Source organism: Leptosomus discolor, chromosome 1 (genome assembly GCF_034619465.1).
Source record: "Leptosomus discolor isolate bLepDis1 chromosome 1, bLepDis1.hap2, whole genome shotgun sequence".
NCBI lineage: Eukaryota > Metazoa > Chordata > Aves > Leptosomiformes > Leptosomidae > Leptosomus > Leptosomus discolor.
Window position 1 is genome coordinate 94,538,306 of NC_141391.1, and position 25,815 is coordinate 94,564,120.

Below are 25,815 nucleotides of genomic sequence, written 5' to 3' on the forward strand. Positions count from 1 at the left end.
TGATTTGATTTTGAGAAGCACTGTGGAGGAGAGAAGGGTAGACGCATATAATTTGTCTCCTACCAGCTTTATGAGTGTGTCTCTCTCAGGAAAGGTAACAATTCCATCCAGAAATAATTCCATTAGACATGAAATATCAGAGCTGTGAATCACTGGGCATTTCAGAGCATCACTTCGCAGCAGGAGACCATCTGAAAACTGCACCAGAGACAGGAGTTTAATTCTTATTATAGCACTAGGGAGAAAAATGCAATCAAAAACAGCTATAGGAAGTTGCAGTACAGCAGAACTATCTATTTTACTAGTTGCCTTCCTGGGAAAAAGGAAATCAGGAGATTATAGTTATTCTTCCAGCAATACTGTTGATTTGGTCAGGGTAGTAACTAGGATTCACAAGACTGCAATTAAAGGCTCAGGAAAACATGTTATATAAATTTCTCTGAAAGACTGTATTGTAGTAACCATGCACACATTGCTTTTAGGTATCCATATAGCAGGATAATAACTGGTTTTGCCAAGGAAAAGCTTTTCTGATGTTCTGAGAGGGCAGTGAGACCAATCTGTACCAGAGGTTTATAAAGGCAGAATGGATTCTGAATTGTGGGGCCAGTCAGTTATTGCCAGTTTGAAGGTTTTAGCACTGACTGCCTCCGAATGTCACCCATTCCTTGTTACCATCTCTGCAGCTAGACATAACGCCACTATTTCAATGTAGATGACTATGGCAGCTTCCCTCCCACAAAGGTGGTCCTGTGAGATCGTCACGAGTTAGCCAGGGCAGTTGCTTCACCTGTAGGTGAAGCCCCATTTTGCAATGGGATAAAGCTGTTTCCCAGTGCCTGTTGCTGATGCTTAGGACCATGATGGGTTTTCTTACTCTTCCCCATTGCTAAGGTGGATAGAAGAAGGAGAACAAGCATGTTTATGCTGAACACCATACGTTGCAAGTGACAATAATCAGGGCCCTGCTGAGTTGTCAGGCTAATTTATAGACATGGGACCTGACCTTCAGGAGAAATAAATTCACAGCAATTGCATGAACCTTAAGCACTCGGTGTCTCTGAGAGCTAGCACATACTACCTGTCTGCAGATTACTGCTGCCTGTGTAAAACAGGTGTCAAAGGCTATTATAAAAAATAAGAAAAGCCCTTGTAGCTGGCAGCTTGTTAAGGTTGTTATGCCAAAGTCTAGGCAGCTAAAAAAAGGTAATATGTAGTAGAGTATTGGCCTTACATGGCTTAACTGGTCTGGCCTTTATGTCCTAAATGTCTGGACTGTCTCCAGGAGAGCTAGTGAGTGCCTTTTCTTGAAGCAGTCCTCTTTTTCAACCAGTTGATGGAGAGCCATTGTTCACAGAGATGCCTGGTTGCCTAATACCACGATGAAGATGGAGGACGTGTATTACAGTGACTGTTTGCAGAAGCAAAGACAAGACATGCTTAAGCACATGCTTAAGCAGGAGGACATGCTTACTGCAAAACCTCTGCAAAAACTGGTGGCAGTTTTTTCAGCTGCAGTTGTGACAGTATCAAAACACTTCGTCAAGCCAGTTTTTCATGCTAGAGTTCAGTCTTTCTTTAGGAAATGTTTTACTTCTGAGTTTTTTCAGCAGGCTGCTGAAGAGAATATGTGTCCTCTAACCCAGGTGTTTAGCTGGTAAAGCAACAGAGAGCCAAGAACCTACAAACTTTATGGAAACTCCTTCCCAAGCATGAAAGTCTGTGCCTGCCTGACACCCTGGGGTCCTGGTCTGACCACCCTAGAGCCACCTCCAGTGTTTGGCACTGATGTGCTTCACAGGGGACTGTCCTGTAGCCAGGATCTTCCTTCCATTTTTCAGAGGCTGTTGGCATGGCCAGAATTATCAAAACCATCTGTGAAATGGACTGACTGTTCCTCCTCTGCCCATTCCCATCTATCAGTCCCAGAATCCTGGTGCGTCTCTCAGCTTCTCAGGACCCAGGAGTGTAATGCAGTGCAGAACAAAGGCCTCAAATGAAAGATTTTTTTTAAGGAAAGAAAAAAAAACCCTCTTAAATAAAGAATTAAATGTGTTGCTGCATTTATGTCATATGGTCTGTAACCACAAAATAAGAGAAAAGTGATCCTACGTTTATCTGAGCTGGAAAATTTTGGAACAGAATGAGAGCGGCCAGAGATGTCTAGGTCTTTAGAGAAATGTCTGCACAGCAAATAAGTAGATGTCCAGTTTGGCAGAAGACCTTGCTAAAATCATTCACGATGTATTTTCTGCATCTGCCTTGAACTGTCAGGAGGCCTTCAGCATGTCTTTTGTAACTTCCCATCCTTTTTATTCTTAGACCTCAGTCTTTGCATCAGCATTGACATTGTGATCTCAGGTGAAATCCAAGAGGGATGCCCTTCTGGTGTCTGAATGTCGTTTTGCATTCAAAGTGGTTGGTGGTCATCAACAAGTGACATGAGCCACTCCAACCACGTATTTAAACATTCCTGTGCAGTAATCTGCACAAAGTTATAAACAGCGTGATCTATCATGTGTGTGCATCAGTGTAGGAAAAAAGGACAATGTTGAGAACTGTGCTGAGATGATGCATGCCCTTGCTAGAAATGTGTTGAGTTTGTAAAAACCAGGCAGAAATAAGTAAGAGAGGGAAAATTCACTGGTTCCCACCTGCCTCCTGACAAATAAATTACAAAGGCTTTCCATGCCTCCCTTGAGACACTTATTTGCTCTGCTCTCCCTCCAGCCACAATGAAAGGGGCTTTTCTTCCACTTGAACTGACCTTTGGCAAATATTTCCCTTTCAATTAGGATCTGAAATGTACTTGTGGACTGCTGTTGCTGGAGACAGTGGAAAGAAGGCTCTCTGAAGCCACTCACACAAGAGTCAGGACAGAGAATAATTACCTGAATTCATAAGGTTAATTCCAGTCTAGACGAAGGTAGGGAGAAGTCATCTAGAGGTCTGCATTGGAGAACAGTATGTTTGTCTTTCTGGACTCTCTGGTCTCCCCATGCTGTCTGCTTACTATATACTGCGAATATTTCTCTCATGGACTGTTGAGCAATTACTGTGTCTGAGCACCAGGCTTGCTATCCTCATGTCATTATCAGTTTTACAGCCCAGTGTGAGCCTTCCAGGAATGAGGCTTTGACTGTGGCTTGACCTGGCTCACTGGAGTAAATGGAAAGCCTCCTGCAGACAGCAGGCTGGGCATGGGTGTTTGGCACTGGGGAAGTTGTTGCCTGAGTGAACTAAAGAACATTTGTTAAAACCATACACCAAAAACTTGCCGCATGGAAACCTAAAGGTGAAGCCTAGAGTGACTTAATATACAGTCCTAATTAAAAAGGGCCAGGATCACTAGAAGAGGTGATCAGATTAATGACTGCAGGAACTTCAGAGGGTTGCACTGAGAATGTTCCTTTCCAGCCTAAGTTCTCCAGTTTTTGCAAATTCTTGATAAGGGGCCAATATTACAGGCAAATTACTGACTGGAGGACGGCTATGTGATGTGCTATGAAATGCTTGGGTTTTCATGGTACAATTACCTGAGTTTTGTGGCACTGCCATGTCAAGTCAGCTGCATTAACAACGGTGTCAATGGTGATGGTTGAAGGATACGATACAAGCTTGTCTTCTGAAAAGAAATAATATCCTTCAGGACAAGGCTTTTGCCACACAACTAAAATTCTCTCGTATGCTCCTGTGCAAGGGTAAGTGAAATGGGACAAAGAGTGGCTCAGGGCTCATGCATTTCTTGGTGGGTGGCTCATACACTAGGTTCCATCTCTTCTTTCCCAACTACCAACCCATATCTTCCTTAGGTCCTAAGCTCCCTAACTGGCTTTGGTGCCATCAGTTCTAAAGCCTTGCTGAAATCTTTTCTTTCTTTGGCTTTGGCAGTTCTGCCCTTCTCAAGACCTCTTCCTTTTTCTCTGGTTATTCCATTAATGCTTCTTGTCAACAGCTCCCACTGGTCTTCTTTCTTCCTTTGAAAAGATAATCTCATAGTACATTGGTCATTTCCCTGCCTCCTGACTATGTACTCTTAAGTGCTCATAAGAGCAACTCGTTAACCTGGAAGTCACATTATTAGGCTAAAATTCCAACATCCTTTGCATCTTACTCCCCTTCCCTTAGTCGTCACCGTTCTCCTTGACCTTAGTGGTCTCTTATTGACCATTCTCCTTATCTTTCAGGTCCACTGTAAAGTGAACTCCCACAGCCTGAGCTACTTGCTGTGCCCAACACAGTGTTCATAATAGCTCACTGTGATGGAAAATCCTTCCTCCTTTTGGCCTTCCTAGTATCAAAACCACTTAAACCTAATGCATGTGCACTGATAAAGCTATTTCCTTCCCTGCTTTATCCCCTTCTGCTGCTATCTTCCTTATACTTACATCAAGCACAAATATTCTCTGTTCCCTTTCCAGGCTTCTATCTGTTTATTTACTTTAATGCCTTGTTGATTTGCATCCTCTGCTATGCCAGACATTCTAGCCTCATTTGCCTGGGTATCTAGTTTCCCACTGAGTATACGTGTGCTTTCTTCACTGCGGAAGGAAGGCCCTTCTGATAGTAGTCTTTAAAACCTGCATCTGATCATTTTGCTAGGCATTTTTATTGTGCTGCCTACACAACGGTGCCAATTAAGCATGATTGTGCAGGCAGCCAAGGAAATAAAAAGGCCTATTCTGTGCAGGTTTTTGCCCACACATTTACATGTATGTGACTGAACTATTCATACATATTGCGTGATCTATTTAAGCAAGACCAAAGTATGTGAGGAGGAGGCAGTGTGAGTAAGTGGGTAAAGACCTGGATGATGGCTTAGGTTTTGATGCCAGCTCTGCCACCCTTTGGCAGGCTTGGAAAAGTCACCTGCTTGTGCCTCTGTTTCCCCATCTTTGAAACAGGAATAATTTTGCTCACCCAGTTTACCAAGCGCTTTGAGACCAAGTGATAAAATAAGCTGGGTAATAACCACAGAGTGTTGCTTTTCCTGTCCCATTCTTTCCCATTATGTGTCACACCAACTGGTTTCATCTGCTGCTAAATTAGACCATGGGCATCTGAAAGAATCTTACATTTTTCACAGTATGATGGAAGAGGCATTGCAGTGCTCCCTAACTTTCAGGTACTAAGGCAGCACAAACAACAATTATATTAAAAGCATCTCTCCTAGAGCTATGGACAGTGCTACAAAGGGGAATGCTAAGTGTCTGCACTATATAATGGGGATCTAAAGCAATTTCTTGTGACATTTTATAGTCTGACAGTTGCCTGAAAGAGACCCCATATGGGATGTAAATTGCATGTGTTGCTGCCATATGTTTGGGGAAGCAGGATCCATTTGTTCTTTTAGAATAGAGAAGCCTGCTGAATTCAAACCAGAAGTCAGATACACATCATGTTCATCCCAGCTTGTGTTAGGGCTTTAGCAGTTCTTTATTCCTTTGCTTTTGAGTGCTATATAAAGCTCTATTTGGTGTAGCTGAGCTTCTATCACAGGGAATTTATATATTATTTTTGAAGGGATGTATCACATCCTGGTTGAAAACTGTATTTTCACTCCAAGGAAAAAAAATGCAAGCTTCCCCATATAACATAGGAAGCAAATTTAGGCATAAGCCTGACTCCATGAATTTCCTGACTTTATGAGTGTTCCAGTTAGTTACATGAGGGCTGAATTTGGCCTGGGATGCACATTAGTACACTGGATTGCTATTTGAAAGCTAAGAAGTTTCTGTTTAATCTTTTCAAGATTTTTATCTTTCTCTAGTAATTCACAGGAAAGATAGCTAGAGAGGGTAGCAAGTGTTGTCTGAGTTTTCTCTATTCTCTATCTGTCTGTTCTGACACCTTATAATTTTTAGGGATTCTTGTTCCTTATTTGAGACCTGTAGATGTTTTACAGCTATGCATAAATACAAAAAAGCAACTGGGGAGGCACTGAAACTGCCAGGCTGAACATCTCCATTAGTGAGACGCACAAGATGCTGATCTTACCCGACCCCACTGTAATTCTAAAAACAAGGCAATTTTTGCTTAAGCAATTGTGTTCTGAAAGGAACAGCACAATAGTTTTGGCCCTTAACAGTATCTGTGATTTCCTAATAGCATCTTTCTCACTTCGTTTTTTTCCTTTGGCCCTGAGCCTTAAGAATTGTGAAGCAGAAACAGCATGATCCAGAGAGGATATTTTCCTTCAGATGAAAAAAATGCCAGGCTGTCAGATTTAAAATTTTTGCAAGATCCATATAGTGGATCAGACAAAAAATGGTTTCGCTTCCAAAATACCCATTATACGGGTGTCATCTGAGGTTAAGGGGTTTGCAACCACTGAGCAGCTGCATCAAACAAGATGCCACAGGGCAGATACATCTCACCTAACTTCAGACATCTACACTGCTGATATTTGGGCTCCCTTTGTAGGCTGGGGATAGAAACAGGCACTTCTGAGAGAGACACATTTCGTCCTGATGTGGATATCCAGAGCAGTCCAGAGGTAACATGTCTTAGACCCAGCTGTTGCTTTCTCCTAGCCGTAAATAGGGTATACACGACCACCCCACATATGGACATGTCCAGTGAGAGGAGTCCCTCTCACAGTGTTACAATTTGGGCTCCTGAAATTAATGGCTGCTTTGAAAAGGTGTGCACAAATTACTTTCCTTGGGTCAAAAAGCAAATCCGCAACACAGCCCCGAGTAAAGGTTAAGACGACTCAGTTCATACGCTCGTCACATCTCTGTCTCTGACTCTCTCCACCATGTTCCCACTTCTTTCATTCTTGTTTTCTGATAATGTGACCAAATGAACACTTTTACTGTGAACATTTGAAAGAGCCACTTGCTGTCTTTAATTTACATATTGATAAAAGTCATAAACCATGAAATAGGCTAGTCTTATATGATCCATGTTTCCACCTTCCTGCAGGGATTTGAATATGTCTCCTGCGATGAAATTTTAGGCAGTTTACCCACCTCTAGGCAAGGGCAAAGCATTCCTCCTTGTACTCTAACCTACATACAGACTGCCAACAGAGAGCATTACACTCACCGGAGCATTGGAGAGAGAAAAAAGAAAAAGCAAGCCAAGATTGGGAAAAAAGTCCCTGGAAGAGAAAAAGAAAAAAATCCCAAACCAATAAATTAGAAAAGAAAAAGCAATCAGAGAGGGTTAAAAGAGAGTTTTCCAGGGACACTACCAAATGGAGCTTTTGTGGCACTTGGATGTTGCAGGACAGAGCAGGGGCCATGTCGTGTGCTGTATCCCTTCGGTCCCATTTCTGTGGCATCATTGGCGTTGCTGTCTGTCTTACGACTGCACCAAAAGAAATGTCAGTTAGAAACCAGACATCTCATCCTTAGGAAAGCTGCAGGGCTTCAAAATTTGGTTTTATTCTGAATCATAAATATAAGTGACTATCATGGAGGGAAATGTTCAAACACAAAGGAAAAATTACTTCCTTTGGACTTACTCATTTAGACTTCATTTTTCATTCATGCAAAATAGCAGTATAACATAAAAGCTGTAGCAAAAAGGTAAGAACAGAATATTTCAACATCTTCTGCAAATATTTTAATGAAAGCCATATGTACCACTAAAATTTTCAGTTTTGTCAAACCACCATTTTCCACTGGAAAAAAAAATCTCCCTCTAAAAAACCTCTGCCTTGTCTTTCCAACATTCACCTACTAGATAAAATCAGGTATTAACCGATCAAAAATATGTATCTGTCAAGCTCTTCTTTCGATTTCCTTTCTGGAAGAAAGAAGGTCATCTAGCGATTTATGGAGGCCTGTGAAGACCAATAGACTTTTTTCCTGATGGAGACCAGCCTGAAGATTTTTCATCTCTGTGTCATATCAGGATTTAGGCTTCAGGGACGAAAAAGAAAGTTGGTAGGAGAGTGAGCAGGAAGGGACCATAAAACAGCCATGCTGGATGGTTGCAGATGAGCAAAGGTTGACCTTACTATTTAAAACCAGGCCAAGCTGAATGAGAAATATTTGTATAACATCATCACTTGTCATTATCCCCTTATTATCCCCTGAGCCCCATTCTGGGACACGGGGGCCAGGCACCCATTGCATTCACACCTGAAAGAAGCAACACCATAGGCAGCAAGCTAGTAATTCCCAGATCATTCAGGAGAGTAAATGTTCCTCTGTCCCTCTATGGGTCATTTGTCCTCTCCTCAGTGGTCTCTTTAGTAATAGGTTAGTATAGCACGATAATGTATGTGGCTAAGCATTTATGAAATGCTAGTAGCTTGCTTAGGCCAGAAAATAAGCTTGTGCGCTGTTTGATAATCGAGCAATTACTAATCATCACATTAGTTTTCTTTGTGAAGAAGCAATGATTACAGGAAAGTCACACCACACTGCATTAACAAAGCATTCAAAATGCTTTTATGAACTAGATAATACTTTACAAATAGTTCTGTAAATATATCCCTGGTCAAGGAGATTCAAATTGAGACTTAATTTAGGGAACACCTCCTTTGATTAAAAAAATATGTTCCTGAGAACAGCTGGAGCCATTTGCTGAGATAAATCAGATGCTACTCTCAACTTTTATGGGTTGCTAAACCCATGAAATATATGGTATGTCTAGGATTTGTTGGCTGCATTCTTGTGCTGTGAACACAGATACTGTAGTTGGCTAACAAAGAAAAACGATGGACCCAGCAAGCTATGGCAAAGCCATATCTTCTTTTCTCATTCTTAGTGATTAGAGCTGAGAGAAAACTGCTCTAGTGAAACCTCTAGAGCCTTCTGATTTTTCTCATATTGGGCACGAGCTGAAAACAGTCTGTGTCTCCTATCGCCTCTTTTACCTCTAGAAAGGAAAGTAAAAGAAATATCTCTGAGATTTTTTTAAGGTAGAGCAGAAGGTTCGCAGGCAGGTACAAAGACCTGGAAAGAATAATGGATTTTTAGGAATGCTGCCTCGAGAGATAGTCTTAGGGACCACCGAGTCCCTCATGTGTCTAGCATTTCCAAGTTTATTATAAACACATATTCTTTTCTGGACACTGCCACTTATCTAAAGGGAAAAAAAAAATCACTTATCTTAAAGGTGATCAATGGGTTGCAAAAGCAACAAAAGAGGAAATGTATTATCTTTCCTCCCTCCTCCCGTCCCATGCACGACAGAGCATCTCCACAAAAAAATTTCTCGCAAACAGTCGCACCTGAAGACTCTTGGCTAGGGAGCTATGGGGACATGATCTGGATCATCCAATGGTGAACTTATTTGGGGTGCTGGAGATAGAGTGATCAAGTATGAGGATGATGTAAGCAAAAAATACGGGCATAAATTAATAAATACACAAGGCACATCTCAAGCCACATATGAGGCTTTGCAAAGGTGTAATGAGGAGGCACCACCAAAAGGTAACAAAATGCTTCGCTGCTTTGCAATGGAAGTTCAGAGCTCACAGAAAGCTCTGCTTCCAAGCATCACTAGAAAAGATGGGATGTAAATGATCTGCCCAGTTCACATCTTGTTTCAGTTTCCTGCAGCTTGTGTCTCTTGGGCGTCATGGCTTTAAAGGTAGGGCGCAGATTGTTGTACTTAAGGGACTTAACCAATGGCCAGTGAGATGCACAGTGTTTTCTTAGGGAGATCTTGCATTTTCTCCTCCTGTTGTTTTGCTTAGTCTCTGTTACTATTCATATTACAATTGCTCTTCTGGTAATCTGCAAACTGCTTTGAAATTCTCTCAGTTGAAGTATCAGCCAAAATTCAGAGTGTTGCTTTTATTGGCAGCTAGGAGAGAAATCACAATATTGCATTATAGAAAAACATTTAGCCTTCTATTCTCCCTCTTTTTTTTCCCCATTTTCTTTGGCCTGGATAGAAAGCAATGGCAAACACATTATTAATGGTCATGGGGACAATATTTCCATTGTGAAGTCTCCTGGAGATATTCTGTTCAATTTGTGATTTCAATTCTGAACTTTCAGAGTAATTCCTCTACCTTAGCCTCAGGAGGAAGGCAACAGTTCCAAAATTTTTTCAAAAGCCATTTTAGCCATTTGAACTATTATACCTGTTTAAAAAGAAAGCTATTTCTCCCTTCCCTAGCCCTATTTTTTTTCAGCAGTGACAACTACATAGCCTTTTGCTATGTGGAAACATGCAGTTTCCTAGTGACAGATGTAATGGAAAGTAGCACAGGTGAGCTCCAGCAGACCTGCAGTGAGAAAATGTCTTTTTCCACTTTTGTGCAAAACACGAAAATTCCCACATTAAACTAATGACATTTTGAAAACAAATAGTACTGTTTAGACCAGTCAAGATTTACATTAGGGATGGTTTTACAAGTAGCGTGGGTTAAGTTAGAGAAAAATCACCCAGTTCAGAAATTAGCTATTTGTGTGGTAGCTTGGGTTAAAGTCATTAGCAAAGTTTCCAGAGAACCTTCTAGTGCTAATGGCACTGTGTATGTTGTGTGGACCTGCCTGCTCGTCTGGAGGCCAAGACACAAAGTGGACTACCCACAGGAAACAGCCTAAAGAAAATAAATCCATATTATCTATATTCCTATCATTTCTTTCTCTCACCTACTTGACCCCACTTTCACACACCAAGACACATGTATATCCTTCCACCCTTTTTACATACTGCACATTGACTTGTGCCGATAGGTAAGAAAAGCAAGCAGTTCGAAAGGTCAGATAAGTGGTGTATTTTTTCCACCTACTGGAACAAGGAAACTTAGGAAACACTATAACAATCCGTACTAACAATAGCAAAGAGTAGTAACAATAGACTGCATTCTCCAAAGAAAGATCAAGGCAAGGGGTGTATTTTGAAGTGTGTGTAGGAGAGAAGAGCAGCATTTTGTAAGACAGATCATTTCTGTCCTGTGATCATTACAGAAAAGATATTTTTTCAGAACTCTCAGAAACCAGGAAAGGGGAGATCTCTGTATCCTTCCCACAGTTCCTCCTTCTAGACTGGAAAGAAAGCAACATTTGACATGTTTCTGGGGATGAGCTGTGTGCAGTTGTTCTCACACGAGTACAGCGACGGCACCAAAAAGCCTGAAGCAGATGGCGGGTGCGTGGGTGGGGAGTGGATTGCTGAGATTCCAGGAGGGACAAAGGGAGAATCGCTGGTTATTGGGAGAACTGCAAACACGGGCACAGCTTCGCATGTGTTTAGCCGCCCTTCGCTACACAAGCATATGGGACACGAACACTCTGGAGGGGTATCAGCAAGTGGGAGGAATGTGGTGGGACAATAATGCTCCGAGATGATTAAGAGGAGCACGGTGAGAGTTGCTGTTTATATCTAGTTATTCTTCTCCTCTGTGAAGTGAAACATCTGAGGCACCAGCAACTGAGAACAGATTGCCGTAGAGTACAAAGTGCTCATGACTGGGTACTGCTAAGGCAGCACAGGCCATGCTGGTACTGTGGTGAGCCCTGCAGACCTGCTCTCCTTTCAATTAGAAGAGCAGGCAAAGCATGTCACTGCTCCTCTCTGGCCAGCTCATGCAGGCTGTTGGAACTTGGGGTGCGGGGGCAGGACGCTGGTGCACATCCAAGTCTTGACTCAGCCCCAGGTCTGGAAGCGGGAAGGAGGCATACACAGATCCAGAAGCTGGGCAATACCCTTAGGTCCCACAGTAACGACATGGATCTGAAACTGAAATTAGTAGATAGGTAGATAAATCAGACAGTTTTTTGAAAGACTTCCCCAACATTCCCGGTAGTCTACTTTTCCACCAGTACCTTCAAAAGAAACCTGTAACACAAAGCAGCTTGAGATGCTCTACAGAGCCTGCTGGAGAAAGACGCATTTGGGGCAAAAGAGCGGCCTTCATCCAATCTAGCATGAGGGAGAAGAAATCACGTTACTCTCTGGTTTTGCACTCCTGTTGTCAAGATGTTTGTGTATGAGCACAAAAAACCCCAGGTTTTTCACAGAGAGATCAGGAGTTGTGTTAGAGGCAATGCTCTAGTGGAACAACCGGTAGGGAGAAAGAACTGAGAACCTAATCCTATTTTATATCCTCTTTTCTCTGTCTTCAATATCTAAAATATTCCATGTGGGATCCTAGGCTGCGTCAATGCCATCCTCTGTCACCAGAGAGAGCAGGAGGTACTTATACACAAAGACCCAAAGACTAGGATCACAACCCTGGAGGTGTTTAAGAGACAGGGAGATGTTGTACTAAGGGACATGGTTCAGTGGTGTTGATAGAGCTAGGACAAAGGTTGGATTCGATGATCTTGAAGGTCTCTTCCAATCAAAACTGTTCTATGATCCTATTATTCTGCATACAATATTCATTATTGTGTGAACACACTCATGCTCAGAGATCTGCCCCTGAAAATGACACTCAAAATGAAGTAATGGTGAAGAAGATTAACCTGAGCACATGCCAACTTGCACTGATATGAGTCCACTAATGGCAGGATCTGCACTGCAAGGCATTGGTTCTTTTGGGGAGGTGGGCTCAGGGTGGACTACCCTTAGACTGGAGCCCAGAGTCATGTTCTGTAACATGAAATGTCTTTTTTTCACTTGCAGCACTTTTGCTAGAGGAACTCCCACTTAATACTGTAAATTCCTAACACCAGGAATGTGTCTGTCAACAGGTATTTGAAGAAGGCATGTTTAAGTCCCCACAGCCACACTGTTTCTGATGATGCTATTTCAGAAGGTCCAGGGATATGGACAACAAACATAATATTATTCCAGGAATGTCAACAGCATCAGGACCAAGAGATCTCCTGAAACCACTTAGAAGAAAATAAAGGCAATTATTCATTTTATCTTAGTGTTCATACCTAGTTTATGTAATTTGCCCTGGTCACTACTATTTTTGTCTTCACATCCTATCCCCGTAGCAGATGGTTCATGTTGTGTTAATTTGATCCACAAGATTTCTGAGATAGACAATGTATCTCACTGTGCTTGCAGTGCGTACATCTGGCATTTCCTAACTCTCAAGTGCTTGACTGCGCAACATAAATAAATATAGCTTTTGTATAGCAATATTTGTTATATATTTGTATGGCTATATTTATACTAATAATGTATCTCTAAACATTAGAAGAAAGTAATCTGAAATACAAAATGAAGAGGTGGATACAAAAATAATTATAATGCTGTAAAATCTAGAAAATTGCAAGATGTTCACAAGATGACTGAATTAGGTGTTGCAGGGGTAACTACATACAGCAATTCTAATTTTTAAGTGTCTGACTTTGCAACTTGAATCTTGTTTCTTAAGATAAAGTTTTTGTGTGTTTTGTTTTTTTTTAAATGTAATTCCCCAGGTTTTTTTTTCCGTATAGTGGAAAATGGTAAACGACAAATTGTATGTAACTATAGCAACCTGCTGCCATTGTGAGAAGGACTTAAACCTCAGGCACAGATGTAAAGGATGAGACTCAGCTCCAGACCCATACACCTAAGTCTGGGTGCTGCTAGAATAGCTGTCTTCATGTAAGCCACTTACCTATCCTGCCACTGTAGTCAATGGGGTCTACAGGGCTTCCCTAAAATGGGCATGTCTGTTGCTTTCACACCTCTTCAGGTCCTACTGAATGGTACTAACTGTACTCTCCAGTGACAGCAACAGGAGCTGAGACACCTACTCCACCTACAGATACCCATACTGCAGACAGCTATGTTTAAGTGTCTGAAAGTGGAGATGAATAGGAGGGTTTGAATCTGTTCTCTAATTGCAGACATCGGTGCTGTATTACATACTTTAGGGAACCCCACTTATTCTCCAGCCACCTGTCAGGAAGGTTGTGGGTCTCCTGCTTTTCCTTCAGTCCTACGGAAATTTGCAGGAGAGAGGAGAACAAACAGCACAAGACAGTTATGTTTGGACAACTGAACTGAGCCCCAAGTGTCCCCTCCAGGCTGGGGAATGGACATATGCAGGACTGCCGTGCTCAGCCTGCTCCTTGCTTGCTTTCTGGAGATAGGGCGTCTCCGCGGCATGTGTGGGGAGTGAGGAGCTGAAGGGAGGAGTGGGAACTGGTGTTCAACATGGTACCCCAGAAAAGAAGGTGCTCTGCTGCTGTGTACTGGGCTCAGAAAAAACATGTAGTTGTACAGGCAGAAGGAAGGCCCCTGGCCTGTTTCTCTTCTCATCACTGATTACTTCAGCCGGGCATCCCAAGAGGAGTGAGACAAGCAGTTTTGCTGCAGCCACAGCCCGTCCTCAGAAAGCTGATGCTGGCAAGGAAGCAAGTCATTCCCGAAGATGAAAAGTAAGTGTGATTTTTTTGGGGGACAATATATTTTTCACAATTAATCATACAAAAAATAACAAGAATTCCACTTTTTCAGCCAAAAGGCTTTGCTGCTGCTGAAAATTCAGCTCCCCCCCCCCAATAAAAAGACTAAATTTATGAAAGTTTCTTGTGAAACTTCATGATGGTCTTTTGTAATGGAAAGCATTAAGCAATGTAAAATGCCAGGGCCCTTATCCGCTCCTCTTGAAGTAATCAGTAAGTGGTATAGGCTTTTAAGAGAGGATAATGAGTATAGAGTTGCTTATCACAGACACAATGACATTTAAATGGGTGCCTGACAGGCAAATCGTCTCGGAACTTGTGAGTATTGCTGTGCCAAGCCCCTGAGTTGCCTTGTGTGATGCTCACCGAATGTGGAATGCAAAATCCGCTGCTCTGACAGAAACCACAACTCTGTGAGCTATTTTCAGAAGACATTAATGAGATTTTGCTTTGGGATTATCAGTATGAAATGGAAAGCCCAAGGATAGAAGGGAAAATACAATCACATCTACATAAACCAGAAGTTCAAGTTTACCAAGAACTAAAAAAAAATGGTTAAAAATTAATTTAGATGGGGCATCACCTGACTTGTTACAAATCTGGTCCCATGCTGAATTAGAAGTGTGCCAGTTCTGTTTACGGACAGTCATGCTACAGGCAGGCTGTCTGTAACACTGCACAGTCTGATGTTCTGTCAGGTGTCTTCCTGGCTGATGCAGACCTTGTGCTGTGTTCCCAAAATGTGCACAGCTGACAGGTGGTCATTTCCATGACTGTGTCATCCAGAAACATATCCTGATACACAGTCATGTTTGTATCTTGTTTTATTGTAGATGACACGCTCACCTAGTTACGTTCAGTCCAGAGATGTGACTTCAGTGGGATGTCATCCCCTCTATTAATGGCATACTCGGCCACACCTCACCACAGCAGCTGAAAGCCTCTGCGACTTGTTCAGAACAGGGATGTTAGTACACGGGTTTTTATTTCTCCTGGGGTGCCAGGACTTTATTCTAGCTTCCTGCAATCAGTGGTTTTGTGTTTTGCTACACTACTTCCAAATCGCTGTGTTTAAGAGCTACTAATGACAGGTTTTTGTACCCTTGTTGCTGGGCCTTTGTGTCAGCAGGCTGTGAGGGAGCTGGAACAGGCTCATGGTTCTGCCACAGTGGTGGCAGAGCAGCCTGAGTCAGAAGGCACATCCTCCAAGCTCCCTCAGCACCCCAGGTACAAACAGCTTTATTTTTCTTCACGTGTAGCTTCTACACACTCAAGGCTGGAAAAAAATTCAGAGGTGTCTGGGAGACGGGCTGAGCAGTGTGCCCCAGCTGAAATGACCCATGAATCTGTCTCTGCATGATGCTGAACTCAGGCTGGGACTGAGGTCAAGTAGTGAATCAGCCCACGCAGGCACAGGGATGAGGGTTAATATCTGTGCTTGTATTAACTGCTCTTGTGAATTCCTTCTCCAGGCTCAGCCAATGCCCAAATGTCCAAGCTCAGAATTTTATACAGTCTCACATGAGATCACATCAGCTTTCCTGATTGACATTTTTCTGGTTTATATACTGAACCAATAGCCACTACAGATTTCTGCCCATGTTGTAATTAATTAATGTCTGACTCCTCAGGAAGTCTCTGGGAAAGTCCCTGATGTCTCCATTTCTACTTCTCAGCTGCCAAGTTTCAAACTTTGGAAAAGGAGGCCAGGTTATAATGGAGCAACTTGTTATACTGCCTGTTAGCAGAAGGCCACTGCAACCCCTGAAGAAAGTTACTGAAGTGCTATAAGAAATTCAGTAATCTTAGTCATAAAATATGAGTGAGTTAAAAATCCACAGTTCTTTGTTTAAATACTGTGTTTTGGGCAGAGCACAGAGCTGCCCATAGTGTGCTATTAAAATACAGTTAGGCAGAACATTATATACTAATGGAAAACCACAACAGCTATAGCAGAAGAGCTGTGGTATAGAAGCAAATCAAACAATGTATTTTGTAACAGCTCAAATGCACCCTGACTCTAACTGATTACTAAATTACTGCTGTAGCTGCTGCATGGACATGCTGGGAATATACAAAGAGTTGTTCTGACTGTTACTCAACCCATTTCCTCTGTGGAATGACAATTTCCCATTTTTCAGTCGCCAGTACTCCTTCCTCTCTGTTCAGATGTGCTTAAGTACTCAGGCACATTTAATTATTTGTGTTACTGTAGCACAATTCATACCCCAAGGCTCAACACAGTAACTGTCATACCGAGAAAAAAACAAGATGTCACCAAACACACCCTCTTCTGAACAGGTTATCTCTTCCTTTTCCAGTGGAAAACCCTTTTGCTCAGTTTTATCCTCCCAGCAAGACGTGAGCTTTGCTTTTTCAAAATACTGTTTCTTTTCTGTAGCTACTGGGTACAGTATACTGCTATTTCTGTATCCTACTTGATTCCTGTCCTTTACATGTATTCCTCCTTGCAAGCACAAAGCCACGCTGTCTGTCACCATTTCTCCACATTTTTCCTCCTAAAATGTCACTATTCAACCAATATGAGAGTCTCATGCTGCCCATCCCATGGTAACATATGCAGGTATGCAGTATTACACAGCAGGGTTTCCTCTTTTTGGGCTCCCATTCACAGCGGCCTTAATGAGTTTCTAAACACCATCTTTATTTGTATGTAGGGTTGCCCCTTTCTGCAGCTGACTCCACTTCCACTTGCTGCCGCCTTAGTAGGAGCTTTGCTTGCTGACCTCCGTTCCTCACCCTTAGAATGCAATGGTCCTTCAGACACATTTGTCCTCAGCACAACCACTTAAGTTTTACAGAACACATGACTATGCCTATACACGCACACACAAACCCACCTTCGACTCCACCATCAGCATAGTCAGCGCTGCCCTCACTGCTGAGTCCAATCTACTCCAGCACGAGTTTGCACTTGCACACCCATACCCTGTTGTTATTGCAAGAGAAATTACCTCCCACTCAGTCAAGTCCCTATTGAGTCTTAACCTCCTTTAGCTCACGTCTCTCCCCAGATGCTCCGTTTCAATGCCCCTTTGTATCCAGGACAACCTCAGTGAATCCACTAACCTTGCCTAGAAAAAGCTGCATGTGGAGTATTTCAAACCAGTGTCACCCATCTGTTACATGCTTTTCCTCTCCTTGCCATTCTCAGCCTGCTCAGAGCCACCCACCAGTGGAGAGAAGAAACTCCTTTCCAGATATTTTGGCTTTTCTGGGACGAAAAACATTGTACAGCTCCTTTTTCTTTTTTTCCAGAAAAATAACTGAGTTTTGGCTTTGTGGACGAATCAAGACAAGGTTGGAGCGAACGGCTGTTTATCTTGGTATGCATCTCTGGCCTCCTCTTCAGGGACTAGGCCAGAAGAACTGGTTGATGGCTCTGTATTGCTTCATAACTTACTACATTTGTGTTTACTTACTACTGCTCCTCTGGAAGAAGATGCTGCCAGAGCCAATGAAGGCTTTGTAGCATCCTGAATCATGTCTCACATGAGGCAGGGTGATCTCAAGGGCAACAGTTAGGTCAGAAGACAGTCTGAAAAGTCTCCTGGTTCTCTCTCCACCCCAATATAAACATACTGGTCTCCTTTTCCCTAGGTTCATTTGCAGCAGCTGTGCTGTTTGTGTGGCAAGAGGGTGGTCACTGAGTCTTTTAGATATTATCTGGTACTCCCTGAACACAGTTACTGGCAGTGCATAGATCTGAATATTTGAGAAATTACAGACATTTCTTGAATTAGTCTCTGTAGAGTCACCAAAACTGTCTGCAGAAGAGAAATATCCAGTAGAGAAACTTATTATAACCTTTTGTTGTCTGAACATCGATCCTAGCTGGTCATAAAGATGAGCGGCTGAGCATGCAACTCTCATCCATTTCCTTAAATCCTCACTGTGGCTTTTGAAGCATGTCTGGTTTTTTTAGCTCGCTATCAATATTAGGACACTGTTCTCCCTGGTTGCTGTAGACACAGGGAAGGAGGTCCTTCTGAACTCTCCACAGAGCAAGAGTCGCTCTTCTCTACAGCATGAAAACAACCTAGCATACATCAGACAGAAGAGGCATAGTAATGAATACAATCTACTCAATGAGCAAATCTGGTTTCCTTAGTGGTGGTCCCCATGGTCCCCACAGCACAGGCACTGCTTTTTCTCAGTGTTCCTAAGGGGGCAGGCCAGCACAAAATGGGTGAAGTGCAGCTCTCTGCCTGTTTCCACCAGCACAAATGCACATGCACACACACACGCACACACACACGCACAATCCATGTCAGGAGTCGGTGAAGCCAGCCAGAGACCAAGCAACATCCATTCAGCCAAACCATGACTGATCCGTATTGGATGACATAGAAACTCTTTATCTAAGCCATGCATGTAGAGTTCAGCCAAACCCTCAATGATTTTCAGTCGTAAATTGTTAAAAAAAAACCCTGAATTTATTTTCCTTAGTCTAAAACTTGAAAAGATATGGACAAAATAGCATGAGATCAGAGGACAGAAATGAAATTAGTTTTGAAAATAAGATTTGGGACAGGTTAATCTTAAGACCAAACTGTTTCCAGATGGGCAGAACCTCCAGGTAAGTTTAATGTAGCAACTGGTGGGAAAACCACACCATGCACTGCTAAGAAAGGAAAGCAGGTGACAGGGAAGAAAGAAGGTGCACTGGTGGGGATAGAAGATGGTGCAGATATTTCTTTGGTTACTAGGCATCTAGAGAGTCTCATATTTCTGTAGCAGCCAGCTTCAAGGCATATATGCCTTTTGCCATTAACACAGTCTTCTGTAGGCTGAAAGAAATAGGTGCGTTTTCTGTACAGACTCAGAAACAAGAGCTAAAAATAGCCCATAGAGTCAAATAATTCTGAATATTCAATAATTAAATTACACTTAGTACTTGCACAACACATTAATTTCCAGAGCAGTGCATGAACAGTAATTAATAGTCATCATAACAGCTGAAAGAGTGTATAAATATTATCCCTGGTTTATAAATATGAGAAAAAGGGGAGGGACAATAAGTGAAACGCCTAAGGTTACTGAGGAGTTATTAGGAGAGGCAAGATGAGAATGTGGGTATCTATCTGCGGACCTTATCCTCCACTGGTCAGCAAAATGGGTTGTTCTTCACACCACTAAAGGATGAGCACAGACTACGAGCGGTGGAGAATGGGGAAGCATTACGCATACTGCTGGCTGCTTTAAATGGCTGCAGGAGTGGTAGGCAATGACACATCAGGCTCTTTGTCTCCCAGTCCCAGGTTCAGATAAGAACGTCCCCATATATCACCCTTCTGCAAAGGAAGTATGGTTCAGTTACCAGAAACTCAGAGCAGAACTGGAATCAATTAACTCTGCATTAAAATTGGAAAAAAAAAAAATCTATGTTAAACATTAATACTGGGAAATAATTCAACTATGACACAACAACAGAACACAGTACAAAAGGACTTTATATGCACGGGTAAGTTTGTGCATGTAAAATAAAATCCATGCCCCACTGATGTCAGTAGGATCAAGATTTTACCTGCCTGGCTTTAATTAATTTCGTAATTTGTCCACAGGTTCTTGATCCGAAGAATGTAAAGGACACCATATGGTTCACCACTCTCATTATTAAATAACACGGACAAGCTAAAGGATGGAGGACTCCCATTTCCTACAATAGGTTACTACTAATAAAATATCTTCATCACCCTGCAAAGAGGTGCCATGAGTAGCTTCACTAGCCCTTCCTGCTAATCCACACATTTCTCCTTCAATGCCGTTCTCAGAACTGTTCTGGCAATATTTATACTCTGCCAGAATCGCTTTTCTATAAGTAAAAAATAGTTATACAAGCAGACAGCACAGCAGCTAGATGTAACTGTGAGCTCCTCTTCTTCATGTGCACTCCCAATATTTTGTTTTCAGAGGCTAGCTGCGGGGTGTCTCTGGTAGACTTCTGTTCTCATGTGAACATGCTGGTGGCTCCAACCACCAAAGCTGAGAGCTGTGCAGACAGAGCCCGGTCGTAATTGGGCTTTCTAATTTTACAGCCACACTACTTTACCACTAGTCAAGTTCTGCAGGGCACTGAAATTGATCTCAGCAGTAAAACTGCACCCACGGATGCTGCCTGTATGACCCTGTTTAAATTGGAGCACTGCAGAAAAGACAAACTATTGTGATTGCTTTTATTCCAGTCTCTACAACAGATATTTTCCAGTCTGGTGTGTTGATAGGAGGGAGAAGAATAATCCCTGACTGTCTTAGCTGTGTCAGCAGAAGCCTCTGGTGCAGATCCAGTTATATTGGCAAGAGTTCATGTTTGCTGGGATAGTTTGGCTTGCTCATAAAATACAGCTTAGCTTTCTTTAAGAGTGCAAAGAGCAGAAATGGTGATACAGCTACACACCCAAGCATGAACCGTTTTGTTCAAATCAGTGTAGCTATATTACTATATAAGCAAAGTCCTTCTAGTACCAGCACAGCTTATGACTGCCACCCATGAGCTTTGAGAAACTTGAGCTACTGTTTTAATATGTGACCAGTTCCAGCTATCACTCACTCCCAGTTGCACAGGTGTCCACTTCCTTAATAGTGTGAGGAGAAGGAAATATCACCTGTTCCTTGGTTCCTCCAAATTATGGTCCACAGCATTAGTTGAAGGTCTTAATGTGTGGGGATTGTGAATGGGAGCAGATTCAGTTGGGTGCACATCCCCTTCTGCTGACTGTTACAAGGCCATAACTTTGAACAGAGGGACAGAGCGGGCACCTGGAGGCAATAATATCTTAAACTGCTACAGCAAGGGTTACCATCTGGCAAAGCCCTTTCTGATGAAATGGTATAAACTGAATTAAGAAATACAAATGTTAACAAGGTAATAGCCGCTAGAGCCCCAAGAAATAGGGGGAATAAGTGGGAAATTTCCTTTGGTGTGTCAGCATTGCCCCAGGAGTCCTGTGTCTGAAACTAGGATCCAACCCCGGTGCTTTCCTTTTGACTCAGTCTCTAGCAAGAGAGGGGTGACATTTTTCATGTGCTTGCTGGTAAGGAAATCTGCAGACTGAGACCTTTCTGGTGCCCCTGTGTGTGGGCAGGGTACAGTACACCCCTGGGACCCGTTCTAGTAGACACCTAAACACACAAGGAACCTCCCTGCTTACCCTGATCCCTGGCTGGAAGGTGAGAGTGATGGAGCCAGAAGCAGGAGGCAACAGGAAAATGTCTCCAGTTAGCCTTCAAGAAGGGGCAGTTGTCTTGTCCTAAAACACCCTGGATCTTATTCAGTGACCACTTGTGTTGTTACTGACGTATTGCAAGCAGCAGAGCCTCCTGCCACTTCCCAGATGAGACTCAGACTCCCTCTTGCTAGCTTTCCTGCTAAGCCCCATGAGGTTTGGGAGCTAAGTCCCACTAATGACTGCAGAGGGGTACCCTGTCAACAGGAGAGACAGAAGGTTTCTCACACTCCCTCCCTGGTTCCCCTTCGTGCTGAGGTTGGCATACTCTCATATCAGACAAAACCAGACCTTGTTAGGATGAGGAAAGCATGGAGCCAAGGCTGCTCACACTCAAGACGCATTTTCTACTCCCTAGTCTTATAACATGGTGAGATGGTAGGGATAGGAAGGTGGAGAAAAAGATGTGCTACTGCTACTTCCTTTTCTTTAAAAAGCTGATGATTCTCCCCAGGAAAGCAGTACCTCTGGCGGAATGAGTCATCCAGAATTTCCTACTCATTTCTTAAATTATCAATGGAGAGAAAGAGAGATACACTCAATAAAAGATGCTGAATTCGTATCTGGAAGGTTCTTTGGACACCTCTTTCCCTCTCTTAATGGTACAGAGAATTTGCTTTAAGAAGGCTGAAATAAACGTTTCTACACCATGGGCTAGAGGCCTAAAAAGTAGGCTTGTGCTGACATAAATTGGATATCTTTAGGTGCTCGTTTATGCTTGGACAGCACTAACTCAGGAGACACACCGCCAGGTATGTCTATGGTGCTCCAGCCACTGACCAGAGCTCAGCTCACAGGACAACTCCAGAGACAGACTCAAGTAAAACCTCTTAAATTCCTGTAGCAAGGACGATGGATCCTTGGCATCAGAAGACCACCCCTCAGTGTCCAAGGTCTGCCTTTACTGCTTCTCCTCACTGGCTGATGTGGACACAGCCTTAGTCAGCAGTGCTGCATCTGCAGTGGCATTTACCAGGCAGCACGCTCCCTTCCCTTGTGGCTCATCCTGCTGCTTTTCTCCCTCCTCTTTTACCACTGTTTTCCTGCTCACAAGCTTCTTGTCTTCCAAGGATAGCTTTGCCCTCCAAGTCAGAGCTGCCTCTAGTAACTTTAGTTCTTGGCGGTGTTTGAGGAGTTCCCTCCCTGCCTCCTAGGTCTGCCTGCAATGGCTGTAATGACCTATCTATAAAATATCTGCACCTCCAGTCTAATGACACAAACTAGATTTCAAGGCTATTGAACTAACAGGGTATCTTAGCAACAAATATTTATGTTAATAACAGTATTCCCAGCCATGTTAAACAAGCACCTCCTGCAATAGTCAGAATGCCCTAGAGCATTTTATTTTGTCCCAGAACCCATTTTCTGTTGGCTCATCCTCACTTAAAAGAGTTACTAAAGTCAATGCCATTGACCCAGAGAGGTTGTCTTCAGTGTCGTCTCAACCTTTTAGAACCATAACCAAAAAGAAGCAGACCTCTGCGCTCCTGCTAGCCACCCACACAGACGTGCTGCGGGGGCTTTCCTCTCACTACCTGCTAGAAATTTCTGGTTGTTGCTTATGGTGATCTGCTCAGAGGAGTGATGTTGAACTGCTTTCTTGCACTGTCTTTTTACTGCATATCCAAACACTGCAACACTCCAGCTATTTCCCCAGCAATGACAGCCAGGCTGATGCCTGCTCTCTTCAGAGACGATCCTCTGCTGACATCCTCTCCCTGAAGCTATCAGGAAGCAACAAATGACATCTCAGCTAACTTCCCTGCTACCTCTTGTTCATGCTGCTCACCCAACTCACCATGAGGAATTCACCCAATTCACCATGAGGAATTCTGGGAAGGATTTTTCTTTAAAAGAAATTTTCCTTTTGAAAATTAGATATAGTGGAAACATTCACACATCAGGAATAATTGCTAACAGAACCACCCAGCTTTGCTGTTTTATTGTCACTGTACATACTGCAATTACCTTTTTCTCTCCCCTACTAGCTAAACCATGAGACTGCCTGTGACATCAAACCATAATTTGTATGGTCACTGTTATAAATTTGTGAACGCAAGTAATAGTTTGCCTTATGGAATAAAATAACACAGCATGAAATTTTAGTAGCTTATCTTCATATTCCTTGGGCACCACATTGTTGCTCTCTGATGGGTTGAAAGCTCTTTCTTTTGATAAAGCCTTTGAACTCTTCTAGTGAGATATTTTAGTGAGAGAAATACCCAGAGACTTTTTTTTTTTTCCTCGGCTTATCTCTACGCAGGATAAATCCAACCCTTCTTATCCCCAGCACTTGCTGGGGTTCAGCTTTGTTTCAGGAAGGGAATATTACAGTCATCAGAAAGCGCTGCCTCTCCTACAGTGTATTTTCCCGGAGATCATCGAGCAGTATGTTCTCCATCCTTCCCTATTTTTCCCCATATTGCCTCCCATTAATTTGTGTGTCACTGTGAGGCAATGACTCAAGTGGTGCCTGAGCAGCTCTGCTCCAGGCACTCAGAATGGTCCAGCCCAGGCCAGCGGGCACTTGCTCAGCTCCCAGGCACGGCCGCTGGCTCCTTACTGAATTGCTCTTCTGCCAGTTTGACTTCAGACCAATTATTTTCTCTCTTCCTCCTGCCACCCTTCTCCCCCTGTTACAAGTGAGTGTTTGTGTACAGCTCAGGGAGAAATACCTTTCACAGTCTCATAAAAATAAATGTCAGCCTGCTACTGAGTCAGGAAGTTGTGATGAGGTTGAAAGCTGTTCAAAAGCTTCCATCATGCATTATTTAGCAATCCCGTCTCTGTTAAGCAGGCAGATTTGTTGTCCCACAAACTGTGTGCATGGGCAGGGGAATGGGTAATGACACCCATCATCCAGAAACAGCCACAAGACTGTAAGAAATGTTCTGTGAAGAGTTATTGTTTGTACCTGGGTAGCTGCACATAACTTAGATTGAAAGAGGAATATTACTCACCTCTGCCATTCTTGCTTGCTAAGGGTCTAAGTCCAAATCAAACACATCGTGTGACCTGTGCTCCTCCCCAGCCAAGTGAAAGGAGTGTTTCGGGTAGGATGCCTAATACTATTGGTCTGAAAGCAAACAACTCCCTCTGACTCACTCAGCATAACTTCATTAGTGACAAGGACTGAGAATGAAAGTGACAGCCTCATCATTTGATTTGATTGCTTATTGTGTTATTTTGGTACGGAAGCACTTTAAAGCTATGAATCTATTGATTCATTCTTACTTGAGAACATAATTTGACTACTGTATTTTTTGCATTTTTATTTATTTTGTAAATAAACTTAGTAGCACGCTTTCTTCAGTTTACGTTTACTCTAGTACTAATTTTGTTAAATTCTACAAAAGAGGCCACTGAGCTGGTTTACTCCTTTAGACCACACCAAGGACCACCTGCCTAATATGGCAAAGGCAAGCCTAGCCATGTGGGTCTTCTTCTACACTGTTGACATATAGTATATACAGCTGTACTCCCTGTCCAGCAGCACTACTCACTCCCCCAGGATACCCTATTCATAAAGTGCACAACTGGCGACTCCAAATGCATCACAATCCTTTTCTCTCAGCCACATTTTTCACAGTTGCATTAAACCAACCTTTGCCGGTGCCCCTCTAAGCATGTAACAGCTCCAAAATACACTACAGGTCTTCTAGGTGGAGCTCTTCTTTCCATACACCCAGAGTAACTGCATATAGATGTGCGCACGCACATACATCCATATAAACTAGGGCAACCTGAATTCATAAAAGCAGGCAAGCTGTTGGTATTTTTGTCTGGTTTTAGCACTGCTGCACAGCTGAAGTGGGAAAAATTGATGCAGGCTAGCCATTTAACTTCCTGCTCTCCAAACAAAGCAATTTTCTCCATTGCCAAGATGTTCATTTTGAATCTCTGATTCTAAAAGATTCTGACACCAGTTGTAAGGCAACATCTCTTGGTATAAATTTGCTTTTTACGAGGCTCAAAAGAGGAGATGCCATGTAAGCTATAGCATTGAGTGCTGCTTCATAAACTGGCCTAAATTTAAGTTTCTTTATTTACAGCTAGAGCAGCAATGCATGTCAAAGCACTGGTCAGATTGTACCTCGGAAATGAAAGATGAAAGATCTGGCCTTTAAAAATGCGACCTTTTTGTCTAATGATAGTATAGCCACCTCTTCTTCCTCCCTCCTGTGAAGGCTGACCTTCACCCTCCAGGCTCTGCAACATCATCACCTTCAATTTTGCCCAGGAGAATGAAACGTACTTCTCTCTGGAGACGACTATCGGTACTTTTTGATCATAGACAC